The following is a 20,523-nucleotide window of genomic DNA, read 5'->3' on the forward strand; positions in this document are numbered from 1 at the left end:
TTTTGCCCAACCCCCTTCTGCCCTTGTGCCGTGGGGGCCGGATAAATAGCTTCGATGGGCCGCATCTGGCCCCTGGGCCTTAGTTTGGGGACCCCTGCCCTAAACTATGAAGACCAAAATCCACTGCTTGTGGTGATATGAAAATAATCAAACAAACTCAATGTATATCCAAAAATCTTAATGTGTATCCAAAAAACAGGACTGTCCCAGTCGCATATGACTTGCAGGAGTCTTCATCAGGCGGTTGGGTCTACAAATAATACACATTATAAATATATACTTATACAAACCTGGATTTGTAAGTATATATTTATGATGTGTATTATTTGTAGACCCACCGCCTGATGAAGACTCCTGTGAGTTGAAACCGGTTGCAGGTTTGAGTCAAGTTATATGGAAACTGGAGTCTACTCATATAATAAAGAACAGGACATTTACTCACATGAAAAACTTGTCCTTATACTTCAAGAGAAGAACCGCTGATTTCTACTCATATGCGATTGGGACAGTCCTGTTTTTTGGATACATTGAGATTTTTGGATCTACATTGAGTTTGTTTGATTATTTTCATATCACCACATGAGAGAACCCCCCCATAGGTGGTAACAGAGGCCCCTTCTACACTGCCATATAATCTGGCTCCTGATCCCAGATTACGGCACCCAATCTACAAGTCTATTATGAAGCCTGCCAATTAACAAGATTGTTAGAATTAGATTTTGATGACTCAAGAAGATGGGTCAGAATCAAAAAAATAATAAACGGATGGCACAATTGCCTATGTTTAAAAGGATGGGTAGATAATAAAACTCTAAAAGAAATTAAAGGAGGACCAATGATCTCATCCATGGAGTGCTGGAAAAAATGGCAAGGTAAACTACCAATAAATAAAATAGATATACTCCCAATAGAGTTTTTAAATAATAAAAAGGAACAGATATTTGGTAAAGCCATAACAAATTTTAAACAAAATGGAATGAAATGGATAAGAGACCTCTTAAACCCAGACGGGACAATTAAGGATTGGGAAATGATAAAAAACATTTGTGAGCAAAGTAACTGGCTTCTTTGGAGTGGACTGAAACAAAGGATTATGAATTGGAAGAAAAAGGAAGGGCCAGAGACAGATTTCGACCAAATTTTAAAATGGAAATTAGAAAAGGAAAAAGGCCTGATGGGTTTTATTTATAAGAAATTAATTGAAAAACAATATAAATTGAAACAAACATTGGCCGAGATACGGAAAGAGGACATGAACATTAACGACTCTGATATCAAATACTGGATCAATTCAATTTAAAAAATCAAGCAGATAAGGATAAAAGAAACCCAAAGGAAAATACTTATCCCAGATTACTATTTTGAACTGGATTATATGGCAGTGTAGACTCATATAAATAACTTCAAAGCAGATGTTAGGAGCCGTGGTGGTGCAATGAGTTAAACCAGTGATTCCCAAAGTGGGTGCTAGCGCCCCCTGGTGGGCGCTGCAGCGATCCAGGGGGGCGGTGATGGCCACAGGTGCATTTGGGGGCAATGAATAACTGTATTACCTTTCTATTTTGAATTCAAAAAATAGTTTCATAATTTCAAACTTCAATGTTTCTAATTTACACCTTTCTTTACTATATTTTACGAAAAAGGTAGAAACATTAATACATACAGTAGAGTCTCACTTATCCAACATAAACGAGCCGGCAGAATGTTGGATAAGTGAATATGTTGGATAATAAGGCGGGATTAAGGAAAAGCCTATTAAACATCAAATTAGGTTATGATTTTACAAATTAAGCACCAAAACATCATGTTATACAACAAATTCGACAGAAAAAGTAGTTCAATACGTAGTAATGCTATGTAGTAATTACTGTATTTACGAATTTAGCACCAAAATATCATGATTTATTGAAAATATTGACTACAAAAATGTGTTGGATAATCCAGAATGTTGGATAAGTGAGACTCTACTGTATATCTTTCTGTTTAATTGCTATTAAAAAATTTTAAAAAATTAATTTCCAGGGGGTGTTGAGTAATATTTTTTCTGGAAAGGGGGCGGTAGGCCAAATAAGTTTGGGAACAACTGGGTTAAACCCTTGTGCCAGCTGGACTGCTGACCTACAGGTTGGGTTGCTGACCTGTATGTTGCCAGTTCGAATCCACGAGATGGGGTGAGCTCCCGTCTGTCAGCCCTAGCTTCCCATGTGGGGACATGAGAGAAGGATGGTAACACATCTGGGCATCCCCTGGACAAGATCTTTGATGACAGTCAATTCTCTCACACCACAAATGACTTGCCTCAATTAGCTTCTGACACAGTTTTTAAAAAGCCGCAACTACAGCATCCTAGTATCTCCCTCCTGCCATGGACTTTGTTGCCAATACACAGCCACAAATACACAGCAAGCAAACAAATGTCGTCAAAAAGTAGCTTTTCTGTTTATGAAGGAAAAGCAATGAAAGTGTCACTGGGCTGTGGCAAAAGAAAAATACTTATTTAGTGGGAACCCTGCCACAATCCCAAAGGCCAAAAATGTTTTAAAGAAGCTGTTTCTCATATGTAGTACAGTAGAGTCTCACTTATCCAACATTCGCTTATCCAACATTCTGGATTATCCAACACATTTTTGTAGTCAATGTTTTCAATACATCGTGATATTTTGGTAATAAATTTGTAAATACAGTAATTGCTACATAGCATTACTGCCTATTGAATTACTTTTTCTGTCAAATTTGTTGTTTAACATGATGTTTTGGTGCTTAATTTGAAAAATCATAACCTAATTTGATGTTTAATAGGCTTCTCCTTGATCTCTCCTTATTATCCAAGATATTCGCTTATCCAACCTTCTGCCGGCCCATTTATGTTGGATAAGTGAGACTTTACTGTATCTTAGACTGGATCAGGATTGCCATCTACTGCAGTTTGACATTTGGAGGATATGCCAAGTTTAGCCTCTGCCTTATAGGCTTCTTTTAACTGGATGAGATAGAAGACACATTGAGGAATCCTCCATGCCCATAGCCACTTGGAATGCAAAGGATATGTGCAGAAGAACCTGTGTAAGGAATATTCAGAATACCAGCACAGATACGTAAATGCCCTGGTACAACGTTTCTTCCCACAGGAAAACCTATTGCGCTCATAAAGGGCCTGCCTTGCTGCTCAAGGCTATGAAAGGCCCATTGGCTACACAGCTGGAGACCTCGCAGTAAGTAGCCTCAACTTGCCTCTAATAACCAAGGGAGAAAATTATTTCAGATATTGAAAATGGATCTTTTCAGGACTAGCTTAAAGGCAGACAATAGCTGTGGTCTGTATCATCTCTAACGCGGGCTGACAAACACATGGCAGGATTCCTTGTCTGTGCCTTTGATGTATGCAAATCCCACTGTTGGCCATGCCCTGTGCCCACGCCTACACAGTCTCCGGCTGAAACGCTCTTCCACACAGACCTGGGGAGCACCTTTTACAAGGCCACGGCCCCCCTCCTTCTCCCTGCTTCATGGGGTGCAAGTCCAAGCGCTCAGGCCGGGAGGAAGGCGCTTTGTGCCGAGATTCCCATGGAAGAGTGACACTTTCCCAGAGCATCCTCAAGGCTGCAACTCAGACAATCAACAGATGCTTGCAACCAAGCAAAAGAGCCTAATTCTTTGACGGAATACTTATTTCTCACTGCAAAAGGTGGCTGCTATATTTATTTACCTGTGAGAATGTATCTGATAAGAGGATAAGACAGCTGCATTTCTAAATGTCATTTAGGCAATTTTGTGATTTTTAAGTTATATCGAATTTAGTTACCCGTCCTGGTACCTGGTACCAGGTTTTCTCTAGATTTTATCCATGATTTTACCTCTTGTTCTTGAATGTGATTTTATTACTGGTTTTTATTGTTATTATTTGTTTTTATTGCTTTGTTTTTATTGTGGACTGGGCTTGGCCCCATGTAAGCCACTCAGAGTCCCTTCGGGGAGATTGGGCGGGGTTTAAAAATAAAATTATTATTATTATTATTATTATTATTATTATTATTATTATTATTATTATTATTATTATTATTATTATGACACAGCAAACAAGATAGATATGCTGGATTTCATATCACAAAATCACAAGTCGAACACTTCCCAAGTGTCTAGGACTGTGTGATGTATTTTCGGATGATGCGTGCAGAACCCAGTAGGGTGGCCTTTTGCAGTTGGCAGATCGTAATTTTGTCAATGTCTATTGTTTCCAAATGCCGGCTGAGATCTTTTGGCACGGCACCCAATGTGCCCATCACCACCGGGACCACCTGCACTGGTTTCTGTCAGAGTCTTTGAAGTTCAATCTTGAGGTCCTGAAAGCGGCTGAGTTTTTCCTGTTATTTTTCGTCAATGCGACTGTCACCTGGGATGGTGACATCAATGATCCAAACCTTTTTCTTTTCCACAACTGTGATGTCTGGTGTGTTGTGTTCCAGAACTTTGTCAGTCTGGATTCGGAAGTCCCACAGTATTTTTGCATGCTCATTTTCCAATACTTTTGCAGGTTTGTGATCCCAGCAGTTCTTTGCTGCTGGGAGGTGGTACTTATTATTATTATTATTATTATTATTATTATTATTATTATTATTATTATTATTATTATTACCTTAGATTGTGTTGGGTGTCATCTTGGACTCCACAAGTCTCCAGTCCCCAATGAGTAGCTAGACTAGAAAACAGAATTAGAATGAGGGTCTCCTTTCTCTATTGCTATGCATGTCTTCCCAGAAGGGTCTTTCTGTCTCTTCTCTTCCTGCTTGACCACTATCACCTCCCCCATTTGAAGATGTAGCAATGTGATCTCTTTGAGGTATGAGGTAACTTGCTCTCTATTGGTATTTTGGTTGCCTCTAGGCAACCTTTATCTTTATCTTTAACATTTTCTGGACTGCAGAGAACTGTCTGTCCTTCATAAGGTGGCACACTCAGCCACCATAATAAAGACATGCATCTTGTCTATAGTAGACATGCTTATACATAAACACGCTTCTGTTTGGGGATGTTCGTTCCTCAAATGTAAACTTTCTCACATTGCTGTCTCAATTATACAGATATACACAATTTTCCTTGTCTAGAAAGTCCCAACCAAGAAATGAGATGTTATGTTTATTTATTTATTTATTTATTTATTTACAGTATTTATATTCTGCCCTTCTCACCCCAAAGGGGACTCAGGGCGGATAACATTACAGTGGAGTCCCACTTATCCAACACTCGCTTATCCAACGTTCTGGATTATCCAACACATTTTTTTAGTCAATGTTTTCAATACATCATGATATTTTGGTGCTAAATTTGTAAATACAGTAATTACTACATAACATTACTGATCATTGAACTACTTTTTCTGTCAAGTTTGTTGTATAACATGATGTTTTGGTGCTTAATTTGTAAAATCATAACCTAATTTGATGTTTAATAGGCTTTTCCTTAATGCCTCCTTATTATCCAACATATTCGCTTATCCAACCTTCTGCCGGCCCATTTATGTTGGATAAGTGAGACTCTACTGTATTTTTATTTCTGAAATTTTCCACTCTCAGCTTATACTGGAGTCAATGTTTTCTCAGTTTTTTTTGTGGTAAAATTAGGTGCCTCGGCTTATATTCGGGTCGGCTTATACTCGAGTATATACAGTATTTTAAATTATTTTAACTTGTGTATAAATTGCATTTTAATGCGTGATAGACTGGTGTTTTTACTTTTATTTCTTTTTATTTTATTTTTTTATTTTTTATTTTTTATTTCAAACTTATACGCCGCCACTCCCCTAGGGCTCGGAGCGGCTTACAAGAACTGGCTAAAATCAACAATTTAAAACATCTTAAAAACATCTTTAAAAAACATCTTTAAAAACATCTTTAAAAAACATCTTAAAAGCACTTTTTAAAACATCAACAACAAAACTCAAAAGCCTGTCGAAACAGGTGTGTCTTACATGCCCTGCGGAAGGCCAACAAGTCCCGCAAGGCACGAACTTCAGGTGGCAAGATGTTCCAGAGCGATGGCGCCACTACTGAAAAGGCTCTGCGTCTAGTTGTTGTTAGATGCAAAGTCTTAAAACTGGGGACCTCCAACAGGTCTTGGTCCTCAGAACGGAGGGATCTCTGGGGTTTGTAGGGAGTGAGGCGGTCCCTCAGGTACATCGGCCCTGGACCATGTAAGGCCTTGAAGGTAAGCACCATCACTTTGAAAGTGATCTGGTGCTCAATTGGTAACCAGTGCAGCTGCCGTAAGATTGGTGTTATGTGGCATCTTATCGGGACTCCCGCAAGGAGCCAGGCAGCTGCATTTTGCACCAATTTGAGCTTCCGGATCACCGACACAGGAAGGCCAATGTAAAGGGCGTTACAGTAATCCAGTCTTGAGATGACTGTAGCCTGGATCACCATAGCCAGGTTGTCCCTAGACAGATAGGGGCCCAGCCGTCTAGCCTGCCGAAGATGAAAAAAGGCAGTTTTGGTAACGGCGGAGACCTGGGCCTCCATCGTTAATGAAGGGGTCCAAGAGGACTCCCAGACTCTTTACCAGTAAAGGCGGGCGTAGCACTTCGCCATCCAGGGTTGGCAACTGGATATCCCCACTGCCCGGTCGGCCCAGCCATAGGATCTCCGTCTTTGCTGGATTCACCCTCAACCTACTGGAATGCAACCATCCAATAATTGCCTCGAGGCACTGATGAAAACTGTCGGGTACAGACTCCGGTCGGCCCTCCATCTTTAACACAAGCTGAGTGTAGTATTTTGCATCCTACCTTTGGGGAAAAGATGAAATATGCAGATACTAATACAATGCAATACCAGCTACTACTGGTTGCAGTCCAAAAAGTAATTTTTCCAAGCTCTGATTGATTGTCACAGCCTAGGAGCATGTCTCAGAGAGAGAGGAGGACAGCAGCTTTCTCTTTGAGGAGACTGTTTCATTGCACAGGTGTCAAGGCAGGATACCTTTGCTCATCATCTTGAGTGGGATTTCTACGGATTGACAACAGTGTTGCCTGGAGTACCATCTGCCATTATTCATGAGCAGAGAGAGCACAATGTGCGGCCCTGAGGCTATCCACAAGGTCAGAACCCTGACCCCCAAAGACTGCAGGCCCTCTGGGCTGGAATGTGTTTCCACAGCAACCTGTTGGGTTTGGATTTTCCCCTCACTTATCCAAGGGACAGTTTCTGTTTTGGCAGCTAATGGAACAGCCTGAGAGTGTAACTGGATCCACAGCTGGAATTAAAGTAATGGCCTGGCTTGTTTAAGAAGTTTGATGGATGGAAAAACCCTTGGGGTATGAAGAGGAGGGGGCTGGAGGCTCAAGAAGGAGCCTTGGGAGCTGGTGCTGAAAGTAGAAGGCCACCTGTCCTCACTGCCTCTAAGCCCTCCTTCTAATCCCAGTCCTTCTTGAGTTATTTGTGGTCTGGTGGCTGGTTAGACACTAAATAAAGAGATCTGCTGAGCTGCAAAGCCAAGCTATTGTTTTAGTGTATTATCCCTTCTTGTTGTTTGGGTTCCCCCAAGCTTTCAACTGAGGCTATGTGGCAAACATGGGTCCTGAGCTACCATCAAGAGTGGCAATTGAAAATGGAAAGCAAAACAAAGGGGCCGGGCTGTGGTGCAGGCTGGTGAGCTGCCTGCTGCAATAAATCACTCTGACCATGAGGTCATGAGTTTGAGGCCAGCCCGTGGCAGGGTGAGCACCTGTCAATTAAAAAATAAAAAATAGCCCCTGCTCGTTGCTGACCTAGCAACCCGAAAGATAGTTATAATATATAATAATAACTTTATTTTTATACCCCGCCCCATCTCCCCGAAGGGACTCGGGGCGGCTGACATGGGGCTATGCCTGGACACAACAACAAAAAATCAAAACAAAAACAATAAACAAATCAATGTGTTGTCGAAGGCTTTCATGGCCGGGATCACAGGGTTGTTTTATGTCTTTCGGGCTGTGTGGCCATGTTCCAGAAGTATTCTCTCCTGACGTTTCACCCACATCTATGGCAGGCATCCTCAGACGTTGTGAGGTATGGATAAACTAAGTAAGGAAAGGAAAGAATATATATCTGTGTAGAGTCCAGGGTGTGGCAAGAGTCCTTTGTCACTGGGAAGCCAGCATTAATGTTTCAGTTAATCACCCTAATTAGCACTGGAAAGGTTTTTGTCTCTTGCCTGGGGACATCCTTTGTTCAGTCATTAGCTGAACAAATTGATTAAACAAATTTGATTAAACAAATCAGCCAACAATAAAACATCAACATGGATAAAAACAGTCATAAAAGGACAATATACAAAATAATGTTAAAATCATGAGTTGGATCAAAAGATCTGGGCCAAGGTGCAGAAAAAATGTCAAGTCATCAGGGAAGGGTAATTACACAGCAGGTGTAGTACTTAAAGTGTTAAGTGTAATCCTGAGAAAGCATACCTGAGGGTCTTTCGCATCTATCAAGTAGGAAATAAGGTACCACTTATAAAGTGGGGAGGCAAATTTAACTAATTTACTACATTGGAATGAGGAAGTGCCGTCACAGTGGATGATGAAGCAGATGCTCCCCCGTAGCCAGAATCAAACATCCCCTCAGGAGAAAGTTAAATTGCCTCTGCGTCTGTCTCTGTGTCAGTTCTATGTGTATATGGGCATTGAATGTTTGCCCTATAAAAGCCATTCTTTGTAAAAGATGTTCCTAACAGTGTTGGAATAAACAGGTTTTCACCTGTAGATGGAAGGACAGCAAAGATGGATCCATTCTTACTTCACTTGAGAAGCCAGCCAGGAAAATGCATCTCCCTTACAATGCCACCAAACATATATGTACTGGGGAAAGGGTCCAAAAGTGGGCCTCCTCTCAAGATCTCAGAGTTTGGACAGGCTCCCAGAATCATAGGATTATAGAGTGGAAAATCACCAAAGAAGAATTCAGACGAATAGCCAGCGTATGTAGGAAGAAAGTTAGAAAAGCCAAAGTGTAGAATGAATGAGCTCAGGCTTGCTAAAATCACTTTTTTTGTTATGTTCATAGCAAAAAGAAAAACAAGGAAAAACTGCTGCATACAGATGATGGCAAAATGCTAACAGAGGACAGAGAAAAAGCAGAATGACTCAACATCTCCTTTGCCTCATTCTTCTACCAAAAGGTTAAGAGTGATCAATGTGGGGATAATGGAGCAGAGGATAAATGTAAAGGTTTCCCCTGATGTTAAGTCCAGTCGTGTCTGACTCTGGGGGTTGGTGCTCATCCCCATTTCTAAGCAGAAGAGCCAGTGTTGTCCGTAGACACCTCCAAGGTCATGTGGCCGGCATAACTTCATGGAGTGCCGTTACCTTCCCGCCGGAGCAGTACCTATTGATCTACTCACATTGGCATCTTTTCAAACTGCTAGGTTGGCAGAAGCTGGAGCAACAGCGGGCGCTCACTCTGCTCCCGGGATTTGAACCTGGGACCGTTCGGTCTGCAAGTTCAGCAGCTCAGCGCTTTAACACACTTCGCCACCGGGACTCCCGGAGCAGAGGATGCAGTAGGGAAAATGCAGCACTGAACAGGTAAAGAGGCAGTACAGGAATATCTGACTAATCTAAATGAATTCAAGTCTCCAGGGCCAGACGAACTACAATATCTGAAAAATATGCACCACAATAAAGGTTCAAAACATAGAACACAATATGTATATTAGAGCATCATATACATATGAACTACATCCAAGAGTATTAACAGAACTGGCAGAAGTAATTTCAGGACCAACGGCAATCATAATTGAGAATTCCAGGATAATAGAAGTTACACCAGATTTGAGGAGGGCAAATCTTGTCCCTTTCTTCAAAAAGGGGGGACCCAAACAATTACCACCCAGTCTCTTTGACATCAATACCCTGAAAAGCTTTTAGAGCAGGTGGAACTCAGAAGTGATCATGTCCACTAGCTTGGCCATTTTTCTACCCAGAGATCAACTAAGATCTTGACAGAATTGCCTGCCAAGGTGAGAAATCCCCAAAGAATCACCAGGAAGCCTTCTGGAACCACCAACCTCCTGGGACAGACAATTTTAAATTATTCTGCACCTCAGAAAAGGTTCAGAGTCCCAGAGAGTTATGATTAGATAGTGATTCCTTCATGTTACTGGAACTATACAAAGTTCACCAAAGTCAACATCATCTTATCCAGCACAGGAAGCAAAATTCAAAGCGTGCCCAAGAACATGCATAGGACCAGAAACCACTTGGTAATTTGGCTGGTGGTTTCCATTTAGATCTGTTCCAGTGTGTATTATGAACTTTAAAGGCAGTATTCCAGCTCTGGTTCCCTATTCTTCAAACAAGTTAAGCACTTTGGATAGCTCCTTTAATGTCCAAACTAAAACCTGGAGCAGATATGTTGTTCAACTTAGATGGCAGCCACCATCCATCAATGGCTGCAACTCATGATGGCTGGAAAACTCTTGGAGTTGTAATCCAGATAATGTAACTTTCTCACACTCTGCAATTAGTCTGTTGAGGGAATGCTATTTAGCTAAGAAAATGCAGGAAATCTGCATTTTAAACATGGTAGAAATGCTGATAAAAATGCTTTAGCATTGAAATAAACGAAGCGAATATGCTGCAGGTTTTAAGCATTGTGACACTTTGTAAGACTGTTGTCATGCTCAGAAGACTATTCCAAACTGAAAGAAATAGAGTCTATAACTCTCTTGTAATACAGTAGAGTCTCACTTATCCAAACTAAACTGGCCGGCAGAAGCTTGGATAAGTGAATATCTTGGATAATAAGGAGACATTAAGGAAAAGCCTATTAAACATCAAATTAGGTTATGATTTTACAAATTAAGCACCAAAACATCATGTTATACAACAAATTTGACAGAAAAAGTAGTTCAATACGCAGTAATGTTATGTTGTAATAATTACTGTATTTACGAATTTAGCACCAAAATATCATGATATATTGAAAACATTGACTACAAAAATGGCTTGGATAACCCAGAACCTTGGATAAGCGAGGCTTGGATAAGTGAGACTCTACTGTATCGTTAAATTTCAAATGTATGCTTGGCAGGCAGATATTTCTTTAGGCCGCCTCTACAGTAAGCTTTACCCACCTCTGTCTCCCAAGCAGGTTTCTTCACAGCTTTGCCTGCATGCTTCAGACCCTCAACTGTATGTTTACATTTCTCCTCTACAACCATCAGTGTGCATTGCCTTTTATAGGCTGCTCTTACTACACACATCACACTGTTATTATAAACAAGGGCCTGGTCGTCAGGGTATGCCAGGCATTGGCACATGCCATGGAGGCTCTTAAACAAACTGCAACCATTTCTTTGCACACAGCACTTTGCAAAGGGCCGTTGAGCTGGCATGGGCATTTCAACAACTTCGAATTAACAGTTCTTTAGATGTAAGAAGGGAAAGAACATACGCTCGAGGGTATGTGAAATTTGTTTGCACATCTCTTGTGGGTATATGTAGAATCAAATTAATCATGTGGGCAGAGAATCTGCTTATGTAAACCTTAGTCTACCCAGATTATGTATAATAAGTGAATGAGGACCAGTTATCATAGTGTGGCCATTTTATTTTGTAAACTACGGTTCCTAAAATATCCCAACCAGTCTAGCTAGAGGCCATAGCAGCTGTAAATAAAACCCATTCCATAAAAATTTCATAAGTTCTGGTAATTTTTAGAGTGAAATAGTTGCATGGCTGATCCTGAGCGTACTTTTTGGCACATCTTCATCTAATCCATCAACAAAACTCCAGATGGGCTCTAGTCCTGTAAAAATACCCTATAGGGCAGTGGTTCTCAACCTGTGGGTCCCCAGATGTTTTGGCCTTCAACTCCCAAAAATCCTAACTGCTGGTAAATTGGCTGGGATTTCTGGGAGTTGTAGGCCAAAACGCCTGGGGTTTGAGAACCACTGGTTTGAGAACAGGTTGAGAACCACTGGTATAGGGACAAACATGCCTGAATGAGAAGAGCTATGACAATGACAAACCAGGGATAATTTTGGCCATTCATACAGTAGAGTTTCACTTATCCAACACTCGCTTATCTAACATTCTGGATTATCCAACACATTTTTGTAGTCAATGTTTTCAATACATCATGATATTTTGGTGCTAAATTTGTAAATACAGTAATTACTACATAGCATTACTGTGTATTGAACTACTTTTTCTGTCAAATTTGTTATATAACATGATGTTTTGGTGCTTCATTTGTAAAATCATAACCTAATTTGATGTTTAATAGACTTTTCCTTGATTCCTCCTTATTATCCAAGATATTCGCTTATCCAACGTTCTGCCGGCCCAGTTATGTTGGATAAGCGAGACTCTACTGTATATTGAATTGCAACTCACATCATCCCTAGTCAGTTTGGCCAATGATGAAGGATGATGGAAGTTGTGATCTAACCATGTTTCCTAATCATCCGATATGACATAATAAACCAGGAAGAGCAGGACAGACCAGCTTTGTTCCCATATGCACTCATTTTGTGGCTCCCCTTCAACTCCCAGAAATCCTAACAGCTGGTAGACAGGCTGGGATTTCTGGGAGTTATGGGCCAAAATACCTGGGACCCACAGGTTGAGAAGCACTGGTCTAAAAGATAAGACCCATTCAGCATTTAAGGTAAGGGCACCACATGATCCTGTTTGATTTTGACCAGAGCTTGGAAGCTCATTTTGTATTACAACTTCCAGAATCCCTCCATGAGCATGGCTACTGGTCAAGTAATTTTTCCAGGTCCAATCCCCCTCTAGAATCATAGAATCATAAAATAATAGAATTGGAAGAGACCTCATGGGCCATCCGGTCCAACCCCTTGCCAAGAAGGGGTAGCCAACATTGTTTTCTGTGAGGCTTCACACATACTCTCGGGGGACCTCATACATGTCTTTGGGAGATTGCCAATGTGTCAACAGTATGAAGTAGCCCAAGGATTTCAAGCTATGTGTCAGCTGCATTTGTCTGGTTGAATTCCAACTAGGACTAGTAACATAACCAGTTGTTTCTCCCATAACTACTTCTGATTCTGTTTGAAGCACCTATGAGCCAACCTCCTTTGGACATGGAGTGAGTTTCTGCAATTAAAACCTCTATGGTGTGAGAAGTTGCGCTTTTTCAGTCCAGCCCTCTGGGCTAGGCCTCTGTTTGTTTTTAATATTCAAGTTATTTCATTTTGCAAGGAACCAAAGGCATTTATTTTTCTAAGAGAATGTCAGGAGTTATTTTCTTTGGCACATGACAATCCACTATATTACTGCCATATAGTTCACATGCCAGAATGAATGTTCTTGGCATTTGCTTGTACTTAGGGGATGGTAGGACGTATTGTTTTGGCCAAAGGTATGGAAACAGTCACTTCATATCCATATCAAAGAATTATTTTCTCAAACAGGGAGCCTAGCTGTATTTAATACTAATAATGTACAACCATGTAATGTTGTAATGACCTAGCATGCCCTCTTGGGCGACATAGGTGTGGTTCACTTACAATTCCAACTTTAATTGCAGTTGTTTCTAGGCTTTCAAGCAAATTTTGAAAAGTTAAAGCTGAAGGAAAATGTATCTATCTAAATCTAATCTAATCTAATCTAATTTGGAGGACAATTACCCTGGACATTTGGAAGTCGTAGCTACTGGGATTTATAGTTCACCTACAATGAATGAGCATTCCGAACCCCACCGATGATATACCAGGAACAAACTTGGCACACAGAGTCCCCATAACCAATAGAATATATTGGACAAGTTTAGGGAAAAGGGAGTTATAGTTCACCTGCATCCGGAGAAACAGTGACCCCCACCAACAATGGATCAGGACCACACTTCGCACAGAGAATCCTCATGATCAACTGAACATACTGCAGGTGTTTTTGGGAATGGGCATTTATTTTGGGAGTTGTAGTTCACCTGCATCCAAAGACCACTGAACCCAGCCAATGAAGGATCTGGACCAAACTTGGCACACAGACTCAACATTGCCTGCTGTGGATACTGACACATGTTTTGGGGCAATTATCCCGGGACTCTGGGAGTTGTAGTCATTCACCCCCATCCACAGACTACAGCACCCAGGCAATGACCACCCAACGACAAATCTGGACCACACTTGGTACACAGGCCCCAAAATTGCCAACTACAGTAGAGTCTCACTTATCCAACATAAACGGGCCGGCAGAACGTTGGATAAGCGAATATGTTGGATAATAAGGAGAGATTAAGAAAAAGCCTATTGAACATCAAAATAGGTTATGATTTTACAAATTAAGCACCCAAACATCATGTTATACAACAAATTTGACAGAAAAAGTAGTTCATTACGCATTAATGCTATGTAGTAATTACTATATTTACAAATTTAGCACCAAAATATCACAATGCATTGAAAATATTGACTCCAAAAATGCGTTGGATAATCCAGAATGTTGGATAAGTGAGACTCTACTGTATTCATACAGGCTGGGTTTGGGGAGGATTGACCCACCATTCTGGGAATTGTAGTTCACCCACTCCAAACAGAATACATAACATTGAAAGACACATAATACCATTCTCAAATGACCCTGGGTCCCCAAGCTAGTCTCAAATAAAAAAGGTTGGCATTTTCACCTTTCTTCCTAGCAGGACAGTTGTGATATTAACTTGGGCATTGGGGTGGAGATCATGAGGCCCACCAGATGTGATAAGAATGCACATTCCATTATTCTTCCCTATTGACCATGCTGATGAAAGCTGTAGTCTTTAACAACATCTGGAGGGCTACACCTTCCTCACCTCTGTCAGGTAGGGCCTTTTCTAGAGTACAGATATGGTGGTGGAGGAATCTATCTGATGGATTTCAGTCTCTCCCATCTAGTTAGAGCTGAAATGTCAGACTGGGTTGTGGCACAGTGGCAACTATGTTCTATGGCCATATTGAGATCTCCCAATGCCCACAAAGAGATGTGACTATAAGGTCAGATTGCCCATTTTGGTGAGAGCAGGTAAATCATATGCATTTGGAGCTCGGAACTCAAGAGTGTTGTTTATAAAGATCATCATAGGAAACCGTTTCTATCTAGCCAGAGATTGATCGTTCAGGCTCATTAATGTCAACATTGTCTTGCATCCCGGGAGCGGAGTGAGCACCCGATGTTAGCCCCAGCTCCTGCCAACCTAGCATTTCGAAAACATGCAAATGTGAGTAGATCAATAGGTACCACTCCAGTGAGAAGGTAACGGTTCTCCATGCAGTCATGCCGGCCACATAACCTTGGAGGTGTCTACGGACAACGTTGGCTCTTCAGCTTAGAAATGGAGATGAGCACCAACCCCCAGAGTCGGTCACGACTGGACTTAATGTCAGGGGAAAACCTTTACCTTTACCTGTCTTGCAGAAGTTTTTCAGTTACTGGGAGGTAGCAAGAATTTGGCTGGTTCCCATATTACTATTGGCTATTTTTACTGAGTGATTCTGAGAACTGAAGTTCAATCATGTAACTTTCCCAAGATTTGGCTTAACTAGTAAGTTATAGGTTCTACTAACATCAGGTCCACCTTATAATGAACCAGACCACTAGTGCTTCTTGTTCATTGCTGTCTGCATCAAGTGGCAGTGGCTTACCACCAGGGTTTCAGATAAGAGTCTTTCCCAATCCAGTATGAAGATACCAGTGACTGAACTTTAGAACTCCTGTATGCAAAGCATATGCAAAGCTACATCCCTTTCTTAGATTTGTCTGACATATAGACACGAAATGCATAGCCATGCAAAATGTTGCTGGAATGCTACTATCATAATGTGCCAAAACTTGGTAAAGTCAGTTAAGCACCCTGATTCCAGACAGATTCTGGGAGAATGATCTAGTCTTCATATTCTATACAATAAATGTCTTTTCTGAAATCAATATACTGTATATACTCCAGTATAAGCCTAGTTTTTCAGCCCTTTTTTTAAGACTGAAAAAGCCGCCCTCGGCTTATACTCGGGTGAGGGTCCTGGTTGGCTTATATTTGGGTCAGCTTATACTCAAGAACATATGGTACATTTATTATTTTTCTCTATTATTATTGGTATTATTACATTTATTATTTTTCTCTATTATTGTTGCTACTATTACATTTATTTTACTCTATTATTATTATTATTATTATTATTATTATTATTACAATTATTATTTCACTCTGATCTTCTTATTATTATTATTATTATTATTATGCAATATTATGCAATTATTGCATTTATTATTTTACTCTATTTATTATTACTTGTATTATTTTCCTGTATTTATTATTATTATTATTATTATTATTATTATTATTATTATTATTATTACATGTATTATTTTACTCTATTATTGTTAAATGGATACATAAGCACATTTACATTGAAGAAGATGAGAATAATGATTTGATCACAGTTGGACAGTCTTATCTTAAATTTGAGCTTGATGTAAATATTTAACCTACTGATGCCTCAATTAATGCAATTTTATTGGTATCTATTTTTATTTCTGAAATTTACTGCTCTCGGCTTATACTGGAGTCAATGTTTTCCCAGTTTTTTTCTGGTAAAATTAGGTGCCTCGGCTTATATTTGGGTTGGCTTATACTCGAGTATATACGGTAGTAAAGGTAGGTAAAGGTTTCCCCTGACGTTAAGTCGTGTCCGACTCTGGGGGTTGGTGCTTATCTCCATTTCTAAGCCGAAGAGCCGGCGTTGTCCGTAGACACCTCCAAGGTCATGTGGCCGGCATGACTGCATGGAGCACCGTTACCTTCCCGCCAGAGCGGTACCTATTGATCTACTCATATTTGCATGTTTTCGATCTGCTAGGTTGGCAGAAGCTGGAGCTAACAGCGGGTGCTCACTCCGCTCCCCGGATTCGAACCTGCAACCTTTCGGTCTGCAAGTTCAGCAGCTTAGCGCTTTAACACACTGCGCTATTGGGGCTCCTTAAATTTCATGCAATTGGAATTGCTCAGTAATAGAATGCATGCTCTGCAAACTGAAGATCCGAAGTTCAGTGTCTGGCATATCCTGGCATGAATAGGGAAATTCTAATCACATCAGATACTTTTAATACTAATAGAGACTCTTGATACACTGAGAAAACCCTAGTAGATATGCAGATCTTCTCACAGATGGCTGTATGGCCATGTTCCAGAACCATTCTCTCATCCACATCTATGGCAGGCATCCTCAGAGGTTGTGAAGTTGTGAGGTCTCAAAACATCCAGAACACAGTGGATGTTCTGCTGTGCATTTGACTAGACAATCCCCTAAATAACCTGGCTCCAATTAGGACATAAAATCTCTTCCTTGCACCTTACTATTGTCCTCTATCCAAAGATATTATTTCCTATCTTACATTGCTCACCCCTGCTCATTGGACTCATGCACTTTATCCATTATCCCTATTTTCAAAGTGAGTTGCACCAGCCCACCCATTCATGCCTAGAAATGGACTTTATTTCAGGCTCATTGGTTGTTGGTTTGAGATTGTTTTTATTTTGTCACAGCTGCTATGCTATTATAATTCTTGTTGTTTTATTCTGTTTTATGATATTATGTATGTATTTTAATGTGATTATATTTTATGATGTTGACCAGGCTCGTCCCCATGTAAACCGCTCCGAGTCCCTTTGAGGAGATGAAGGCGGGGTACAAAAATAAAGTTATTATTATTATTATTATTATTATTATTATTATTATTATTATTATTATCATCATCATCATTATTTTATTATGACACAGCAAACAAGATAGATATGCTGGATTTTGTATCACAAAATCACAAGTCGAACACTTCCCAAGTGTCTAGGACTGTGTGATGTATTTTCGGATGATGCGTGCAGATCCCAGTAGGGTGGCCTTTTGCAGTTGGCAGATCGTGATTTTGTCAATGTCTATTGTTTATTATTATTATTATTATTATTATTATTATTATTATTATTATTATTATGGAATATGGCCATACAGTCCGGAAAACTCACAGTAACCCAATCAAATTTGGGCTACGGATCTCTCTGAGAAAAATCACACAGTGCTAGAAGTTTCCATATCCTCCAGAAAGGGGCACTACACTAAGCTGGATCTATACTGCCATATAATGCAGTTTGGAACTGCATTATATGATCAGTGTAGACCAATATGGGGCCTCTGGTGGCGCAGTGTGTTAAAGCACTGAGCTGCTGAACTTGCGGACCAAAAGGTCACCGGTTCAAATCCAGGGAGCGGAATGAGCGCCCGCTGTTAGCCCCAGCTTCTGCCAACCTAGCAGTTTGAAAACATACAAATGTGAGTAGATCAATAGATTAATAGGTACCGCTCTGGCAGGAAGGTAACAGTGCTCCATGCAGTCATGCCAGCCACATGACCTTGGAGGTGTCTAAGGACAACGCTGGCTCTTCAGCTTAGAAATGGAGATGAGCACCAACCCCCAGAGTCGGAAACGACTGGAATTTACCTTTACCTTTTATAGACCAATATACTGCAGTTCAATGCAGTTAAACTACATGATATGGGTTCTCACTGATCACAGTGTAGATCCAGCCTCAGGTGTAGGTGCTCTTCTTGTGAATATTTTCCCTTTTTCTCTTCTGAACTGAAGCCTAAGAGGAAATTAAGTTCAGCTTTCCTGTTGCCTGTACAATTCTCAGAGAAAATATTTTCCTTGAGATTTGCTTGCTTACAGGCTGCTCGCCTTAAAAAGAGGCAATGGAAAAAAGTGAAGCTTTAGCTCAGGTTGGCCACTCTCTGTGTGCCTAGATGGTGAATCCAGGGAAAGAGGTGAGCCAAAGACAGGGAGGACTTCGTCTCAATTAATTCGGTGACATTCCCTCCGACAAACCCGAAGTGGTCACTTACCTCCAGCTCCGTCAGTACGTTCCTGTCCACTCTTGGAGCCTCCCTTGCTCAACTCACGCCTCTAAGGCACCAGGCACTTTTCTTAACATTTCCTTCAAAGCAGAACCCACCCACCCCATCCCACCATGGCTCCTTGCCCAGTCACTTTCCATGAGCAGCCAAGAAAACCTCACTCCAGGAGAAAACAAAATTACTTGGGAATGATGTGAGCAGGAGGGATGGTTCTTGTCTTGGGGGTTTAGGCTCCGTACCATCCGGGAATGCAGCAGGGGAACTCTATTGAAGTGGGGGGGGGGGGTGAGAAAAGAAATGGGGGAGAGAGTCCTAAAATTGACAACATATGGTTGTTTCTTATGCTAGGGCCCAGTAAATAGGTCTTTCATGCTGGGTCAGTTGCTATGGAGACAAACATGCAGGAAATATTCCAAATAACTAGAATAGTGGCAAAAACATGTGTTTTGGATAAAACATCCCCCCTGTTCCTTCGCTCATAGCTTTAGTCATTTTGGCTGCTCAACACAAGCTTGTCTTTCAGGACAGACACCTTTCTTGTGTCTGGCAGGGGTCAGAGGGCAACTCTTACTGCAACTAGAAGATGAGACCCATGTTTTCTTTTCCTCCAGGGAAAGGGGAAAAAATGGGCTTCTTCCGGAAACCCATGTCTTCAGATAAAATGGAACAAAGATGCTGAAAGCTTTCATAAACTATATGCTTATGCTACTTGACTCCTAGTGCAAAAAAGAGAAGCTTTTAGCTTCAGGTCTTCTGGTCCAACAGGAAGCTTTGGTTTGGAGTCCAGTACAAGAGTTGTAGACATCTCCGTCTTTGTATTGTTGAAGGCTTTCATGGCCGGAATCACTGGGTTGCTGTGAGTTTTCCAGGTTCTGTGACCATGTTCCAGAAGCATTCTCTCCTGATGTCTTCAGATAAAATGGAACAAAGATGCTGAAAGCTTTCATAAACTATATGCTTATGCTACTTGACTCCTAGTGCAAAAAAAGAGAGAAGCTTTTAGCTTCAGGTCTTCTGGTCCAACAGAAAGCTTTGTTTTGGAGTCCAGTACAAGAGTTGTAGACATCTCCGTCTTTGTATTGTTGAAGGCTTTCATGGCCGGAATCACTGGGTTGCTGTGAGTTTTCCAGGTACTACGACCATGTTCCAGGAGCATTCTCTTATGATGTTTTGCCCACATCTATGGCAGGCATCCTCACAACCTCTGAGGATGCCTGCCATAGATGTGGGTGAAACATCAGGAGAGAATGCTCCTGGAATATGGCCATACAGCCCGGAAAACTCATAGCAACCCATCTGTTTTTTGTTGTTTAAGAAGTGACAGAAAACACCAATAGATAAACAAAGTACAGTATAGTCTCACTTATCAAAAATTTATTGATTAGCCAGTTGGCCTTATCAAAGACAGACAATACAAAAACAACATACAACATACATCTGGTTCATTTAAAATAAAATACAGATACAGCAGAGTCTCACTTATTGAGACTTATTGATATTATTGATATTGTTGATACAGTAGAGTCTCACTTATCCAAGACTCGCTTATCCAAGTTTCTGGATTATCCAACACATTTTTGTAGTCAATGTTTTCAATATATCATGATATTTTGGTGCTAAATTTGTAAATACAGCAAT

The 20,523-nt window shown here is 40.7% G+C and overlaps 1 protein-coding gene across 1 annotated transcript in view; it reads right to left on the reverse strand.

Annotated features, from left to right (window-relative positions):
* The window catches only part of cdon (cell adhesion associated, oncogene regulated), a 109,819-nt gene extending 90,793 nt beyond the window's left edge, over positions 1–19,026 (reverse strand). The window contains exon 1 of the mRNA XM_008118238.3: positions 18,874–19,026. The gene's annotated coding sequence lies outside the window, so the exon portion shown is untranslated. The remainder of the gene's footprint in view (positions 1–18,873) is intronic.
* Positions 19,027–20,523: the final 1,497 nt, after the last annotated feature.

The sequence above is a fragment of the Anolis carolinensis genome, unplaced genomic scaffold (genome assembly GCF_035594765.1).
Source record: "Anolis carolinensis isolate JA03-04 unplaced genomic scaffold, rAnoCar3.1.pri scaffold_8, whole genome shotgun sequence".
NCBI classification, from domain to species: domain Eukaryota; kingdom Metazoa; phylum Chordata; class Lepidosauria; order Squamata; family Dactyloidae; genus Anolis; species Anolis carolinensis.